Here is an 18,822-nt window from a genome sequence, read left to right on the forward strand (position 1 = left end):
CAGCTCTACCATTCATGTGGAATCCCTGAGCTCAGTGAACAAGCTCATGTCCAGGGGTGTGGCACATGGGTGGCATTTTGTAAATATCCATAAATATCAGGTGTATATATAGAGAACCAGTGGGTGTCCAAATATGTGATTTCACCCAGCCAGAATCAGCAAAGATGCTTATGTAACACACACAAAGCTCAGACACATGAATGAAACCAGACACCACTGGATTAACTGCTAAGGCTATTCATAGACACATCAGTGATAATATATTACACAATTAAAATTTTTATTTTCTATTTACTAATTTGTAGCTCCTTTAGAATATATTCTATATATCATTAAATGCTTGTACTTTAAATGCAAAGTATAACAACATGAGATATAACACTACTTTCTTGTATTCACAAGATTGAGATTATAAGGTAAATGTTTCTCTTATAACCTGTTGGAGATGTAAGGTGACTTGATAATACCTATTTTTGAATATATTTAATGTTTTATTCTAAAATTTTACATCTAGGAATATAATATACCCACATTATTTATAATATCAGACACTAAGGACCCTCCAAGCCAAATGGTTTATTATAACAATTTATTATTGCTTATGTGTCCATGGATAGTATAAGTAGTTTGTCCATGTTGTCTGGTGTGATCATGTGTCTGTGCTTTGTGTGGGTTACATATGCACCAGTGTGTATCTCATTTAATTTTTATAACATCCTTATTCAAAATACATTTGTATCCCAGAGTCTCCAAGGTGCTTACATGAGACTAAAGCCAGACAGCTTTAAGTTGCAGTTACATTATAGATGCTATATCATCCTACTTCAAGAAAGTCTTCTTTGAAAGTACCCCACTTTCCCTTCTACCCACTCCCACTTCACATACTGGGTTAGTTTTTTCCTATCTTCCTGTTTCTTCTGTGATTCCTTATCCTTTGCCAATTCTGGCTGGGTGGGATCATATACTTGTACACCTGCTGGCTATAAGCTGGTTTATGATAACCTTGATTATTCGTGTCACCTTCCACAGGTCCCCTGCATGCTACCCTAGGCTTGTTCTCAATCAGTGGTTTGGGTCCACAAGAGAGGAAGCATGAGTGGAAGTAGACACGCGCAAGCGCGTTTTCAAGTTTGCTGTAAGTCAAGAGACCAAGTCCAAAGTCAGTGTAGTAGGTGCTATCAAAGGGCATGAGCACAAAGAGATATGAACACTTAACAATGTTTTTGAAACCATATGCTTTGTCATGTAAATGCATCATGTCCCAAAACTTTGTACACTACCGACTACTTAGAGTTTGTTGAAACTTACTTTGTTTAGAAGGTGGTAAGATTTTGTTTTGTTTTGTTTTAAATTTCATATGTACTTGAGAATAATTTTTTAAAATCTCAAATGGTTAGGTCAGTGTTCTATGATCAGCCTTTGTTAGTGTATGATTCAAATTTTATCAGTCTTCATTAACTTGTTTGCTTGACACAGTAAATAATTGAGAGACACTGTCTCGTGCCAGTCAGAATAGCAATTATTAAAAAGTCAAGAAACAACAGATGCTGGTGAGGTTGCAGAGAAACAGGAACACTTTTACACTGTTGGTAGGAATGTAAATTAATTCAACCATTGTGGAAGACGGTGTGGCAATTCCTCAAAGATCTAGAACCAGAAATACCATTTGACTCAGCAATCCCATTACTGGATATATGCCCAAAGAAATACAAGTCATTCTATTACAAAGATACATGCATGTGTATGTTCATTGCAGCAGTATTCACAATAGCAAAAAGTGGAGTCAACCCAAAGGCCTATCAAGGATAGACTGGATAAAGAAAATGTGGGGCATGTACACCATGAAATTCTATGTAGTCATGATAAGGAATGAGATCATGTCCTTTGCAAAGACATGAATGAAGCTGGAAGCCATTATCCTTAGCAAACTAATGCAGGAACAGAAAATCAATCACCACATATTCTTATTTATAAGTGGGAGCTGAACAATGAGAACACCCTGACACAGGGAGGGGAATAGCACACACTGGGGTCTGTTAGGGTGTAGGGTGGGGAAGACAGCATTGGGAAAAATAGCTAATGCATGCTGGGCTTCATACCTAGTGATGGGTTGACAGGTGCAGCAAACCACCATGGCATACCTTTACCTATGTGTCAAACCCATACATCCTGTGGGAGTTTTTTTGTTTTGTTTTGTTTTGTTTTGATGGAATCTCACTCTGTCGCCCAGGCTGGAGTGCAGTGGCGCGATCTCGGCTCACTGCAACCTCTACCTCCCAGGTTCAAGCGATTCTACTGCCACAGTCTCCCGAGTAGCTGAGACTACAGGCGCATGCCACCATATCCAGCTAATTTTTGTATTTTTTAGTAGAGATAGGGTTTCACCATGTTAGCCAGGATTGTCTCAAACTCCTGACCTCATGATCCACCTGCCTCAGCCTCCCAAAGTGCTGGGATTACAGACGTGAGCCACCGTGCCTAGCCTCTGGGGCTTTTTAAAAAATAAATATTAAAATTAAAAAAAGAAAGATATGTTAAAATTTCCCACGATGATGGGGATTTCTTAATTTTGTCAATTTCTATTCTCTATATACGTTGAAGCTATTTTAATAGAAGCTTTTAGGTATGAAAGTATTTAACCATCTGTATTTGTAAACAATTCTTTTGTTCTTAAAGTCTATTTTACATGAGATGTAAAAGCTAAGCCAGCCACATTTTGGTTATTATTTTTCTGTATATCTTTTTCCATATTTCTATTTTTCTTATTTTATTTTTGAGACAGAGTCTGGCTCTGTTGTCCAGACTGGAGTGCAGTGGCACAATCTCGGCTCACTACAACCTCTGCCTTCTGAGTTCGAGCAATTCTCCTGCCTCAGCCTACTGAGTAGTTGGGACTACAGGTGAGTGCCACCATGCCTGACTAATTTTTGTATTTTTAAATAGAGACAGGGTTTTGCCATGTTGGCCAGGCTGGTCTCAAACTCCTGACATCAGAGGATCCACCCACGTCGGCCTCCCAAAGTGCTGAGGTTATAGGCATGAGCCACCATGCCTGGCCACCTTTTTCCATATTTTTAATTTCAATATGTCTGGGTTGGATCTCTTACAAACAGAACATAGTTGTGGTTGTTTAAAAATCTCATTTTAATGTATTTTAAATAAATAGTTTGTTCTATTTATATTATTTAGAATATTGGACTTATTTTAGGAATTTTTAATTTATTATAATCTTCCACTTTTTGTTAAGCTTGATTGTCCCCTCACCTTTACTTTCCTTCTTTTGAATTAATTACCTTTACTCTATTTTTTACAAATTTTGTTTATATCACTTTATTCTACTGAACTTTATGTTAAACACTTCATTTATATTCTTTCAATTGTTGCCATTGGAGTTTTACACGGGGTAATTTATCTTGCTTACTCACTCTTCCCAACAAGATAGGATTTTATTACTCTTATGATTTACAAATGATATTTTTTCAAAGTTTTTGTTTTGACTTATTTTATAAACCACAGATTTGACAATATTATGATTATTATTATGATTATTTTCTTCAGGAACTGTCTGTTTGTATTTACTCATGTTTATATACCTTTTGGGATTGTTTATCCTTTTGTTTTAAGATCTTCCTTCTGTAGTTTATTTTTCTGAAAGAAATACTCTTTTATAAAATCAAAATAAATCAATAAATCTGAAATACTCTATTATTTTCTGAAATAAATAACTCTATTAAGGATACACATTCTGATTTTTGTTTGCATATTTCAAAGTGTTTATTTTTGAGACTGAGTTTTGTGAATATCCGGTTCTTCATTGGTAGTTATTTTATCTTAGTTTTTTGACGATATTGTTTCCTGATTTTTTGTTTGTATGTTTGTTTGTTTGTTTGCTTTTGGGACATTACTCTTGTCTAATTATCATCCTTTAATAAATGGCATGACTTTTCTCTCTGGCTACTTGTAAGGTTGTCACTTTGTTTTTGGTATGCAGCTATTTCAAGACCATGTGTCCAGGGTTGAATTTCTTTTTATTTATCCTCCTTTGCATGCCTTGTGTTTTTTACATTTGTGATTCATGTTTCTCACAGGATTTAACAATTATCAGAAACTATAACTTTAAATAATACACATTTTCTGTTCTCCCTGCTTCTAGGATACAAATAGATATAAACTTAGATATTCATATTCTCCTCTCAACGTCCTTTAGTCTGTTTATATTTCCCATCGCCTCAAATCAATAATCATTCTGAACACTTGTTCGGGTCTGTGTTCTGTTCTGTACACTAGTTCTGTCTTCTCCTGCATTTAACCCATTCCTCAGCCTCCCTCTGCTGCATACATTGGGTGGACTCACTCATTTCACATTCAAGCTACTTTCTGGGTAGAAACCTTAAAAGAGAAAATGACTATATTTCAAGGACTGTATTACAACTAGGGTCCTAGATGTTTTTGCATGAGATTTGAAATGTAGAATTGAGGTGGGGACCTGGTTGTTGCTGCAGGCTAGTAGGGTCCCAGGAATGCGAGGATCACCTGTGACATGGCAGTGTCGCCTCTCCAGCTCCCTCGGTCCTGACACTCAATGGCAATGGTGGTGACCGCGGATCTGTCTTCCTGATCTGCCACCCTCATCTTTAGGTCAGAGCTTTCTTCATTCTCTGGCTTTCTGGAAATGAGCAGCACGTATCGTGGCGGCCATGGAAGTAATTTATTGATTCTGGCTTAGCACTAACGGTGGTCGGTCAGTGCAGAGTGGTTTGTGAGTCATTTCAGGAAACAAAAATGATTCAAAAATCAACTGATTTCCTCGAATTAAATCCTTCCTGCCTGCTCCTAAAATTGTTGGTTTCTAACTCACGCACATAACCCTGGCTGATACACTATTTGCTGTGTTTTAAATCTGAACAATTCCATTACTATTCCTCAAAGTTACATTTATTTATTTTAAGATAAATTTCCTGTTGCTTGGATAGTGGATTCCTATAGTCACGATGCTGTAACAGTGTCACCAATCAAACAGAAATTTATTGCCTCACAGTTGTTGAAGCGAGGATGGTAAGTTCTAGGTGTTGGCAGGGTTGGTCCCTTCTGAGGCTATGGGGGAACATCTGCTTTATGCCTCTCTTCCTACCTTCTAGTGGTTTTCTGGTCATCTTTGGGGTCTCTTCACCTGTGCATGCATCATCCCAGTCTCTGCCTTCATGTTCATACAGGGTCTTTTGTGCACATGTGTCTATTTCTAAATTCCCGCTTTTTATAACAACAGCAGTCAAATTGGGTTTATTGCTGTATATTAGTCTAAGTTCTCCAGAGAATCAGAACCAATAGAACATGTGTGTGTGTGTGTGTGTGTGTATGTGGTGTCTGTGTGTGTGTGTATATGAGCATGTGTTATGTGTGTGTGTGTAATTGTCTCAGATGGATATGAGGCTGAGACTCCCCAAGATCTGCAGCTGGCAAGCAGGAGACCCCACAGAGCTAACAATACAGTTCTTGTCCTAGACCAAAGGCCTTAGAACAAGGAGAGCTGATAGTGTAAGTTTCTACTCTGAGTCCTAAGGCAGAAGTAGACCAGTGTCCCAGCCCAAAGACAGCCATGCAAAGGGAGCATGTTCTTCCTAATTCTATTCAAGTCTTCAACAGATTGGATAGGGCCCACCTTCACTGGGGAGGGCAATCTGTTTTGCTTAGTCAAGTAATTCAAAAGTTAATCTCATCTGGAAAGACCCTCGCAGACACACCCAGGATAATGTTTAATTAAATATCTGGGCACCCTGTAGCCCAGTCAAATTGACACATAAAATTAATCATCATGACCTCACATTATTCCAGTATTACCTCATCTTAACTCATTACACCTGCAACAACCCTATTTCCAAAAAAGGTCACATGCTGATGTACTGGGGATTAGGACTCCTGAATATGAAATTTTCTGAGGAGGAATACAGTCAGCCCATAACAGATAGTGACTTGCTCCTTGCTAGTTTTTAAGTCATTTGTTTCTTCAAAGATCGCATAAGTTATTTTGCATTCTGCATCTGTTATTTCCAGTATCTAAAATCATTGAGTGGATGTGGCAGGTAGAGTGTTTTTATATTGCTTTTGTGTCTGCTAACAACTTTCTTGCATATTTTATAATTTTTGTTTATAAAAATCACATTTTAAAAATTTAATCTGTAGAAGTTCCAAGGGGCTGCATTTGGAACATTTTTTTTTTCCAGATAGAATTTACATTTGCTTTTACCAGGACCTACTTTCTGGGAGCTTATTAAGATCACTTAAATCTCATCCATGAGTCTGCAGGAAATGCCACAGTCAGCCTCAATGTTCTCTTCTATTGCAGGCTCCAGGCAGAATTCCACTCAAGTATCTGTTTATTCCAGATTCTCAGAGGTCTGCCTTTCTTATGTGATGCTAAGTTGGAGTACTTGGTGAATCATTGTATGAGTTTCCTCCTGACTGTGGCCTTCTGTTTGAAGCTTCAAAAATAACTCTTAGCAGAGTGTTTTCTCATTCACCCATCACCCACATTTTCCTTTGGATATTTCATATCCTTTGTTGGAAGTGAAATTAGGGGTAAGGCACCAATAATAGCGTCTGTTTAGGAAAATGGATTTCAGCTGGGACATCGCCATTTTTTTCTTTTTTTCCTATTTTTAGGAAACCACCTGTACCTTCAGACCTATTCTTCAAATACAAACGTCTGAGATGTGTTCTCAAGTCTCTCTCAAACAGTAGAGTGCAACATACTTCAGTCAGGTGGTTTTACACCTACTTATTTATTCCTTAATTGAGTAATTATTGGTTGAGTTACTTATCACTCCCAAATACTCTTTCAAGTTGAAGCAAATTGTATTTTTATAAAAATCATTCCTGACTTTTGAAGCTTATAATGTGGTATTTGTATTATAATATGGATGATTTCTTGTCTAATTTTATTTTCTTTTTATTTCAATAAGTTGGAGAGGGCCTAGTTGGAAACATGATTGCTTGTGCTTAAGAAAAGGCTGACAGCTATTGAAATCACCCCAGAGAGAAACTTACATTGTAAGGAGAACAATACCAGGGAGCTAGAATGGAGGAGGACAATAGAAATCAGAAGCTGATGAGAAATGTTTGCTGATCCTTGTACAAAAATAACTCCGAAAATACATCTATTTTACAAAATTTATTTGGATGAATTCTGGGAAACAAACCTGTATAAAGTGCACACATCTTGTTGCTTTTTAGACTACTAGATGCAGAACATCATCTACAATGCCAATGTGTGTAGAGCGAATGGATATGAGTATACTTGCGTCTCCTTAGAAGTCCACCATTCCCAGGGAAGAAGAATTGATCATTTGATATTGACTCCTAATATGATTCTATGAATCAAGCAATTGCCACCAGTAGCGTCAAGGCTGTAGTCACTGGGTTTAGGAAGCCAGGAGTTCTATAGTGGTCATCACCTGGATTAAAGGTGACATCGATGTCATATGCTAATAGGTGCCTTTAATTAAAATAGAAATATTTATTAAGATAATCATGAATGCCATTTGTTACAAATTGTAATTCCAACCCAGATAGATAATATACAGAATTTAGAGAAAGAATAAGGACTATAAATACCTAGATTCTCACTAAAAATTCTAAATCATCACTTAATCAAACTCTAGTTTTCTACCAGTCAAATCTATCCTGAATCTCTTAACCTGGGTGTAGAGTATCCTAGCCCATCCAGCCATATAAATCAGAGGCTTAAGAAATTAAAGCTACTTTTACTTGCCTGCTTATTATATAGTAAGGACAAGTCTAGATTTAGAACATAAAGCTATGTTTCTTCAAAATCAGTTGAATAGCAAGGTGCTCCCTCTTCTTTGCAGTAAATGTGTTTTGTTTCTTCTCGTGGAAATGCGGTAGAAAGATTAGTGAATGGGGCCCTGAGAGCATGAACGCAAAAACACCTGTTTTATTTTATAGCCTCCCAAACCTCTGCCTTAAACCTAAGTCACTCCACTTCTCCTTCCATCTGTGATAGCTCATCATATTTGCTCTATTCATATCATTTTCATTTGTTAGAACAAGGTACAGCTGGTTCAGAAAAAAATGTTTTGAGGAAATAGCTTGCCTATAAATCCATTGGCTTCACAGTAATTAATTTGAACAAACTCCAAAAATATGCTTTAATAACTTTTTAGATCCCAATTAGGGCCAAATAAATGGCTTCCATTTATGGCAGAACCAATCTGATTAGGTTTCTTGTTTGGTACACTCCAAGCATGCAAAATATCCACCCTAAGGGCACCAAGCCAAATTCAAAACTTTGGATTTATTTAACTGCAAATGCATATTTATAAATTGCAACAGGCTTTTCTAATTAATTTTTCATCATGCTAATGATTTTGCTTTGTAAAAACTGGTTGTATTAGGAGGAGTCGCAGCCAGATCTAGAGACATTTGCAGTCACTGTTAGTTTGGAAGGAAATGAAAGGAAATTAAAAAGCAACTTTCCAGGATATGGCTCTTGAGAGGTAATTACAGATTCCACCAAATGCCTATGGAAACAATCCAATTTTAACCATCATTTAGCAAGACCCACTATATTTGCTTTTTTGCAGCCAGATTGACATGTAACTAAATGTTTTCTACTGAAGAAAATGATTTTCCCCTGGTCTCTGTCAATGTAGGACATGGAAGACTATCAAATGGCTTTAGATTCTGAGAAGGAAAAGCAGTGATGATAGATGACCAGGCAAGCATATGATCCCATGGAACACAGGACAAAATCATTGGACCGTGAGGGAAAATACCTGAGTCCTGGTCCACTCTGTTTCTTGCCAGGAGTAAATTTGAATTGGCCAACTGAAGGAATTTCTGTAAGTTTTTTTCAAAAAAGGGTGCAGCTTGAATGAGATAAGAGAAAAAAATGATTTTGAAAAGAAAATGAAAGAGAAAAATTGGAAGAAGTGATGATTGGCCCCAGAAAATGTAGAGCAGAGTTGATAAAGAGAGTTAAAGCAGAATACAATAGTATGAAACTGCATCTCTGTTGGAAAAGAGAGAGCAGAGATGTGAATGGAGTAGGTAGTGCCCATTCTGGGTGTCCAAGTAGAGTCTACTAGAATGGAGTCATAATTTTGTATAAGAATGGGAGCTTCCAGAAGCTCCTGAAAGGCCTGAAGTTTATCTTTTAATTGAGTTACAGAGGTAAATAAATGGTAACCAAACTATTTCTTTCTTCCTTTCCTTTTTCTTTTTTTTTTTTTTTTTTTTTTTGAGATGGAGTCTCATACTGTCACCCAGCTTGGAGTGCTGTGGTGCAATCTCGGCTTACTGCAACCTCTGCTTTGAGGGTTCAAGCAATTCCCTGCCTCAGCGTCCTGAGTAACTGGGATTACAGGTGCCCACCACCACATCTGGCTAATTTTTGTATTTTTAGTAGAGATGGAGTTTCACCATCTTGGCCAGGTTGGTCTTGAACTCCTGACCTCATGATCCACCCACCTCAGCCTCCCAAAGTGCTGGGATTACAGGCATGAGCCACCACACCCAGTGACCAAATTATTTCTAATTGAAACTCTCCACGTCTTCATGTATCGATAGCTGAGACAAAACAAGGCCAGGAGCTCACAGAAGGGAGGTTAAATTCTTGGACCATGATTTCTCAGACTCAATGTTGGGTCTTCTACTAAAAATCACTTGTGTGTTCTGCTATTCTAGAAGACAGGGAAATACTCTCCAACAGGGAAAAATATTTTTAAAAAATTCTGTCTAGTTAATGACAGATTATTTTTCTCTTCTCTCATTCAAGCTATATCCTTTATTTTATTATTTTTTTTGAGACGAAGTCTCGCTCTTGTCACGCAGGCTGGAGTGCAATGGCACAATCTCAGCTTACTGCAACCTCCGCCTCCCAGGTTCAAGAGATTCTCCTGCCTCAGCCTCCCGAGTAGCTGGGATTGCAGGTGCCTGCCACTACACCTGGCTAATTTTTGTTATTTTTGTAGAAACTGGGTTTCAGCATGTTGGCCAGGCTGGTCTCGAACTCCTGATCTCAGGAGATCTGCCCACCTTGGCCTCTCAAAGTGCTGGGATTACAGGTGTGAGCCACCACGTCTGGCTCCACCCTTTATTTTTTTAAACTTATAGACCTAAATTTTTTTTTAACTTATAGACCTAAAAAAATTTTAGGTTGAAGTTGTGTTTTCAAAACAATTTTTTTAACCAAATGTTAGCCCCTGGAAAAAAAAGCCTTACAATCAGAAAGTTCACAACTGTTTCTCAAGAGAGTGTTGCAGAGGATACTTTGAGGGTTTAAATCAATAAATCACACTCGAAAATGGATAAAAACAATTCACCAAACCACTTGTTTACTTGGACCCAGTCTGACCAACAGAATTTTAAATTGAGGCTTCCTATAACACGAAATAGAAAACAAAACAAAACAAAACTTTTAAGTTGTCTTTGCTGAGGTTTTAAGATAATATTTGTTGGACACAGGTCTTAATAACCTATTTCAGTTTGTTCAAGAAAAATAAGAATTGATTCCATTGTTGAAGGAATGCATCGCAGCTTCCAAGGGTAGGGCTACAGCTGACCCTTGAGCACGGACTGCAGTAGAGGACCAGTCCACTCTACCAGGGAGTCCTTTCTCAGATCAGCATATCAACTGCCACTGTTTTCCAGTCAATATGGCAGGAAGTAGCTGTCAGTCAGTTATCAACTACCAATATTCACTCAATAGTGCAGTCAGACTATCTGAAGTCTTTTAGTCCCAATTTCTGATGGGTTGGATTAGGATCCTGTTCCTGGTTCATCAGCTGTGGGGCATGGAGAGAAGGCAAGGTCATGGTATGTTTATCCATGACTTTTTCTACTGTAACCACATGAACTGGAGACTGTCAGAGAGTGAGCACTAAGGGGCCCTGCAGGGTGGGGAAGCCCTACAGAAAAATTGGTGTTCACTGCAAAGAGTCAATAACACTGGAAGAGGGGCTTGGCAATCCAGAAAAGTAGGTATTAGTCAAAGGGTATGAAGTTTCAGTTGTGTAAAATAAGTCCTAGAGATCTTACGTCCAGCATGGTGCTTATAGTTAAAAATACTGTTGTATCAGTCTGTTTCCACACTGCTGATAAAGACATACCAGAGACTGGGCAATTAAAAAAGAAAAAGATTTAATGCGCTTACATTTCCATGTGGTTGGGAGGCCTCACAATCATGGTGGAAGGTGAAAGGCATATTTCACATGGTGACAAAAAAGAGAGAGGGCTTGTGCAGGGAAACTCTCCTTTTTAAAACCATCAGCTCTCATGAGACTTATTTACTATCAGTATGAGAACAGCACAGGAAAGACCTGCCCCCGTGATTCAATTACCTCCCACCAGGTCCCTCACACAACATGTGGGAATTCAAGATGAGATTTGGGTGGGGACAAACCATATCATTTCACCCCGACCCCTCCCAAATCTCACGTCCTCACATTTCAACACCAATCATGCCTTCCCAGCAGTTCCCCAAAGTCTTAACTCATTTCAGCACTAACTCAAAAGTCCAAAGTCCAAAGTCTCATCTGAGACAAGACAAGTCCCCTCTGCCTATGAGCCTGTAAAATCAAAAGCAGGTTAGTTACTTCCTAGATACAATGGGAGTAGCAGGCATTGGGTAAATGCAGCTATCTCAAATGGGAGAAATTGGCCAAAACAAAGGGGCTACAGGCCCCATGCAAGTCCAAAATCCAGTGAGGCCGTCAAATCTTAAAGCTCCAAAATGATCTCCCTTGACTCCACGTCTCACATCCAGGTAATGTTGATACAAGAGGTGGGTTCCCATGGCCTTGGGCAGTTCTGCCCCTGTGACTTTGCAGGGTATAGCCCTCACTCCTGGATGATTTAACGGGTTGTTGTTGAGTGTTTGTGGCTTTTCCGGGTGCACGGTGCAAGCTGTCAATGGATCTACTCTTCTGTTGTCTGGAGGACGGTGGTCCTCTTCTCACAGCTCCACTAAGCAGTGCCCCAGCAGGGACTCTGTGTGGGGCCTTGCACCCCACACTTTCCTTCCACATTGCCCTAGCAGAGGTTCCCCATGAGAGCCCTACCCTTGCAGCAAACTTCTGCCTGGGTATCCAGGCATTTCCATACATCTTCTGAAATCTAGATGGAGGTTCCCATACCTCAATTCTTGACTTCTGTGCAACCACAGGCTCAACACCATGTGGAAGCTGCCAAGGCTTGGGGCTTACACCCTCTGAAACCATGGCCCGAGCTCTGCATTGGCCCCTTTCAGTCACAGCTGGAGTGACTGGGACATAGGCCATCAAGTCCCTAGGCTGCACAAAGCAAAGTGACACTGGGCCCTGCCCATTAAATCATGTTTTCCTACTAGGCCTCTGGGCCTGTGATGGCAAGGGCTGCCATGAAGACTTCTGACACATCCTGTAGACATTTTCCCCATTATCTTAGGGATAAACATTTGGCTCTTCATTACTTATGCAAATTTCTATAGCCGGCTTGAATTTCTCCTCAGAAAATGGAATTTTCTTTTCTATTGCATTGTCAAGCTGCAAATTTTCTGAACTTTTATGCTCTGTTTCCCTTATAAAACTGAATGGCTTTAACAGCACCCAAGTCATCTCTTGAATCCTTTTTTGCTTAGAAATTTCTTCCCTCAGATACCCTAAATCATCTCTTTCAAGTTCAAAGTTCCACAGAGCCCTAGGGCAGGAGCAAAATGCCACCAGTCTCTTTGCTAAACCATAACAAGAGTCACCTTTGCTGCAGTTCCCAACAAGTTCCTCATCTCCATTTGAGACCACTGTGGCTGGGGAGGCCTCACAATCATGGCAGAGGGCAAGGAGGAGCAAGTCTCATCTTACATGGATGGCAGCAGGCAGAGAGAGAGACAGATTGTGCAGGTGAACTCCTCTTTTTAAAACCATCAGATCTTGTGAGACTTATTAACTATAATGAGAACAGAACAGGAAAAACTTGCCCCCATGACTGAATTACCACCCACCTGGTCCCTCCCACAACATGTGGGTGAGATTTGGGTGGCAAACAGCCAAACCATATCAACCATATCAACTCAATTGTAGAGTACACGTGAAACTTTGGTAAGAAGGTAAATCTTATATTAAGTATTATATCACTCACACACACAAAAAAATTAAGAGAAGGGGATAAGCTTCTAGAGGTGATGGATAATTCATGGCTGTGATGATAGTCTCGTGGGTGTCTACTTATCCCCAAATTCATCATGCTCTGCATTCAATAGGTACAGCTTTTTGTATGTCAATCACACCTCAATAAAGTCATTTAAAAATTGACACAGGTCGGGCGCGTTGGCTCACGCCTGTAATCCCAGCACTTTGGGAGGCTGAGGTAGGTGAATCACCTGAGGTCAGGAGTTCGAGACAAGCCTGACCAACGTGGAGAAACCCAAACTATACTAAAAATACAAAATTAGCCAGGCATGGTGGCACATGCCTGTAATCTCAGCTACTAGGGAGGCTGAGGCAGGAGAATCGCTTGAACCTGGGAGGCAGAGATTGCAGTGAGACGAGATCGCGCCATTGCACTCCAACCTGGGCAACAAGAGCTAAACTCCATCTCAGAAAAAAAAAGCAAAAAAACAAAAAAAAAAATCAAATTTACACAAGGCATAACCAATAATATTTGAAGAGAAAACCTATTTGACATGTACATCGGAGCCTCTGGAAGAGTGAATTGTGAACTCTGAGGGGAGTAGCTGTCTGTCCACTGCAGCCTTCCCAGCACTCAACAAAGCTCCAGTGGGACTCTTCGGGGCCTGTGGAAGATATGTGGCATGAATACATGAATTATGAGAAAGTCGAGATAGCTGAGACTGCTTTGAAAAGGAAAAACCTTGAAAGATAAAGCATTATTTTATTTATAGAGAAGAGAGCTTCGTTGGGCCTAAATGTGGAGCAGCCATTGCCGAATGCCATATACCTTGACTCATCATGAAGCCCGACAATTGCTCTACTAAAGAAGCAGAGGAACTTTGGATGCCTGAAGCGCGAATCAGCACCCAACCTGATGCCAGCCATAAAAGTTTAATTTTTATGTGTCAAATTAGAAGACCCATCTGGGAACAAGGTTCACTTCCCTTCCCAAGATACATCCTCACCATTAAATTCCTTTGTTTAAATGTATTTTCTCCGAGTCCAATTTTGCTTGGTCAGGTCAATGCATTTTACGTCACATCTATTGTCCGCAATTACCATCTGGTGATTACTAGGATGGCTGTGGGTAAGCTGTCTGCTCATTTATTTATTTATTTTTAAAATTTCTTTTTATTGCTTTGTGTGTTTTTAACCCTGCTCAGCATTCCTGGATCGTGCATCCTTAAAAGGATTATACATTACTGGGGGCCATTCTGAATACAAAACATACCCACCAGATATCAAGGAGGTATGGGACTAGGGAAGGAAGACAGAGGCAGGGTAATAGATGATCAATTCCCTGAGACCCCATGCTGTCCACTCAGAACTATTTCTTGATTCACAGTTATGAAAGGACACCTGTCTTGCAAGCTATTTTAAATTTTAGTCTAAACTTTTAAGCATTTAATAAGTGTACTCTTTGAGCCTCTTCTAGATACCAGACACCATTTATGTGCTATTCCCCGTGGTTTTTGGGGTGACTTGTAAATATCATCTTCCCTTGGTAGATGAGCAAGTGAAAACTCAGAGAGTTAAGCAACCTATTCAAGTCATCCATCTAATGTAAAGAAATGCTGTTAGAAAAATAATTTTGGAAAATAATCCTATTTAACTCTATCAACATATTCTGGACGAGTTCTTTAAGTGAGTACACACCGTCTACGAAGTGATTCCCAGAACTAGTCTTTTCCTAGAAGCTTCACTTTGCTGAACGGCCTGTGTACCTTCTTGCTCCCACTGTAACCTGACTCTCAGCATTGGATTCTCTGCCACAGCATCTCAAGGGGACTCTGTTCGCTTCTTTTGCACGTTATACTCATCAGGGCTTACAGCGAGTGGGTGCCTTCCCCTCGTCCTGTCGCTGCTCCCTAATGACTTTGATTTCTTCCTCTCTCAAACTAAGCCGTCAAACAAACAGACAAACAAAAACGACACTTTCTAGAAGAGAGACTAATGATACCCACCTCATGAATTAAATTACTTAGTGTGAGTTAAGTGCTTACGAGGGATTACCACATCATTAGCTATTATTCGTAATCTCACAGTCATTATTATCAAATATGTCCCAGAATTAACGCAACCTGTCAGAGCTAGTGGGCAGCAAACACAGAAGTCAATGCAACTGGTCACATCTAAAGTGCCACAGTACTTTTTGGAAATTAAACAAAACAATTGCTAAATGTGCATCATACATTCAGAGTAATTCTTATTCAAGCAAGCTGGTTTTATATTCATGACAAGCATTTTCAATTTTAATATGTTTGCTTACATGAGATGCAGATTGTAATTTAATGGCAGGCTGTTTAATTATGCCTTCATTTGTATAAACTGTAATGTTGCTGCTGAATAAATGAAATAAAAATCTCTTTAATTTCCTTCTCAATATTTAATTTAAATCAATGATAAACAGCAGCCGTCTCTTTGAAACAATGTTAATTAATATTCAGAAGGCTAAATTTATTTTTGGATGTATGGTATGTTTGGCGTGTTGGTTTCATAATTAAACTGAAAATAAGATTGATAGAGTTAAATAACCTCTAAAGAGAAGGAAAAAAACACTGTACAATTCTACTCGATATATTTCTGGCAATAGAAAAAATGTACAATATGGGCTTTATATTTTCAAACTGCTCATAGAATTGTTATCCAATCTATAACTCAGGGTTTTGGTTTAGAAATATTTTATACTTATACCACCTAATTATTTAAGTTCTTGAAGCATTCATTTTTCTTTCACATTGATCTGGCCCATTTGCACATCCTATTAAAGAATTAATAAGGTGAAGAGGGGAGTGAGGACAATAATTTTGCTAAAGCTCTTTCTACCTAGTGCCAGGAATGTAAGGATAAATAAAACAAGACTGTGGCCCTCAGGGAATTCATAATATGCCAGTGCAAAAAAAAAATGGACAGTTTTAATACTTACAAGATAGTAAGTGCCTTCCTAGAGGATAATGCAAAGTTACAGGCATGGGGGAAACGTGGTCAGGACTGACATTGTCAGGGTTCATATCATCACTGCCATCAATGTCATCTTCTTCCTTGCTAATATTCCTAGAGTTCTGGACTCCACTATGTGGCAGACAGTGTTTTAGATGATTTATATTAACTCATTCAATTCTTATATTATCCCTGTATGTAAACCATGGCCCAGAGATGTTCAGTAATTTATCTAAGGAGACAGAGCTAGTGGGCAGCAGACACAGAAGTCAAATCTGGACATTGTGGCCTCAAGTTCTTATGATCAGCTCTTCCATTATACCACAAACTTCAAAAATATGTGCATGGAAATGGTAAGATGGCCAGGACAGTTAAGCCACTGAGTTTGAAGAGGCCTTAGATTACAGGAGCTTGTCACTGAGCCTCATACTGGTAAAGGCAACTGGACAGGCTAAAACAGGAACCAAAGGGAATAGCTACCAGCATGATTCAGATGTTACCAGTACCATGATGTTTAATCCATGGGCAGCCCAGGAAATGAGGGAGATGAGGAATGACTCCAATATGAAGCTATGCAACTTGAAGACATCAAAAGCCATCAGGCACTGGAAGAATCTGCCCAATATGAGAGTAAACCTCACTGATACACTGAGAGGGAAGGCATCAAAGCCTCATTTTCTGGGAGACGGAAGAGATCAGAGCCCCACCCTGGGGCGGGGAGGTGAGTTAGATAAAGGAATTAGAGACCCAGCTAGGGAGTGGAGAAGGAAGGGATCAGAGCCCCACCTGGGCGGGGAGAGGGAGAAAATTCAGAGACCCACCTGGTGGGGGGAGGGGGAAAGGATCAGAGGCCCAACTGGGTGGGAGAGGGAAGGGATCAGAGGCTCACCTAGGGCGGAAGAAGAAAGGGATCAGAGCCGCACCTGCGTGGGGGAGACGGAAGGGATCAGTACCCCACGTGGTAGGGAGAGGGAAAATATCAGAGCCCCACCTGGTGGCCGGGAGCTGGCAACTCCCTAGTCACTATGGGGTGGTTGAGTCAGCAAAGAAGTCCTTAGCAGGGGATTGATTCAAGCAATATTGATGGTGATCAAAGCAAACCTAGCCCACAGGTAGGCTGTGCCCGTAAGCAAGGTGGCAGAGGCATTGGAAGTGTGTTCAGTTGTCATCCCTGTGCATTAAACCAGGTTCTTGTCAGCTGAAGAGACTTACGTGGGTGTGTGTGACCCAGCTTCTGCGGTTCACGCATTCTCAGCCTCAGAGAATGTGACTGTGATTTTAGGTTAGAGAATTCCAAGTCCATCTCAGAAGCGAGGTCATACTCTTCTGTAACTAAGTGCCAGGCCCTGTCTCTTGTAGTGATTCCAGCTTAGAGCACATCATCACCAGGAGAATGGCTCCACCACAGTGCCTTGGAAACATTGCACAAACTCACATGGGCAACAGCTCGAATTGCAGTGAATAGAATTCTTGAAGAGCGCCATGTGCCCCCAGGACGGGAGAAGGCAGGAGACTTGTAAGGAGGCCACGAACCATCTCCCACTCTCCTCCCTGTCTCCCCGAGAGGCTACCATGAACCTTTCTCATTGTCCCCTGGATCCTTGTGAAGTACAGGATAGAAGAATAGAGCTGCGTCCACAGCTCAGAATTGGCTCCTTAGAAATGGGGCGCACTAGCTTCCTAGTGCTGCTATGTAAATCACTATGAATGTGGTGGCTTGAGACAAAATAAATTTATTTTTTAACGTTGTGGAGGCCAACATTCCTAAAGTAAATGGATGGAATTTAATGTAGCCCATTTCCTTCCACTCATAAGCTACCCCTTGCCCTAACATTACCTGGGCTATGGCTCAGCATAGTGGGAGTGTAATCCCAGTTTTGGTCTCAGCATTGTTTCTCAGAATATTAAAGTCACTCTCATAGCTTAATTTTACTTTAGCTGCAGCTTTTTACAGTTTAGCTAAAGCTTAGCTTTATTGAGGTAAGAATCTTAAACACACTTTACACCAGGTTTTATTAATTTGGGTTAATTACCTGACATTGGTAGCAGGTATGAAATTTACCAACCCTAAGGAAAATTAGCATAATTTTCCTTAAATTAGTTGGCATGGCTACCATCACTGTGAAGGTTCTTGAGAAGGCTCTCTCTTGTCTCTTCCAGCATTGGATCCTGGTATTTTTTAGCTGGTGCAAGCATCATTCCAGTTTCTGTCTCTGTCTTCACGTGGCCTTTCTGTCTTTGTTTTCTTTTCTTTTTCTTTTCTTTTCTTTTTTTTTGAGACGAAATCTTGCTCTGTCACCGAGGCTGGAGCGCAGTGGTGTGATCTTGGCTCACTGCAACCTCTGCCTCCTGGGTTCAGGCAATTCTTTTGCCTCAGCCTCCAAGTAGCTAGGACTACAGGTGTGAGTCATCACACCCAGCTAATTTTTGTATTTTTAGTAGAGACAGCGTTTTACCATGTTGGCCATGATTGTCCCAGACTTCTGACCTCAAGTGATCTGCCCACCTTGGCCTCCCAAAGTGCTAGGGTTATAAGCGTGAGCCACTGCGCCTGGCCGGCTTTCTCTTTTTGTAAAAACACTGATCATTGGAATTAGGGACTGCCCGAAATCTATAATGATACCACTTCAAGGTTCTTTTTGATAATTACAACAGCAAAAATCCCCCTCTGAGTAAGGTCACATTTTTCAGATTCTAGATAGACATGACTTTTGGAGGA

This window comes from Rhinopithecus roxellana, chromosome 9 (assembly GCF_007565055.1).
Source record: "Rhinopithecus roxellana isolate Shanxi Qingling chromosome 9, ASM756505v1, whole genome shotgun sequence".
Taxonomy (NCBI): Eukaryota; Metazoa; Chordata; class Mammalia; order Primates; family Cercopithecidae; genus Rhinopithecus; species Rhinopithecus roxellana.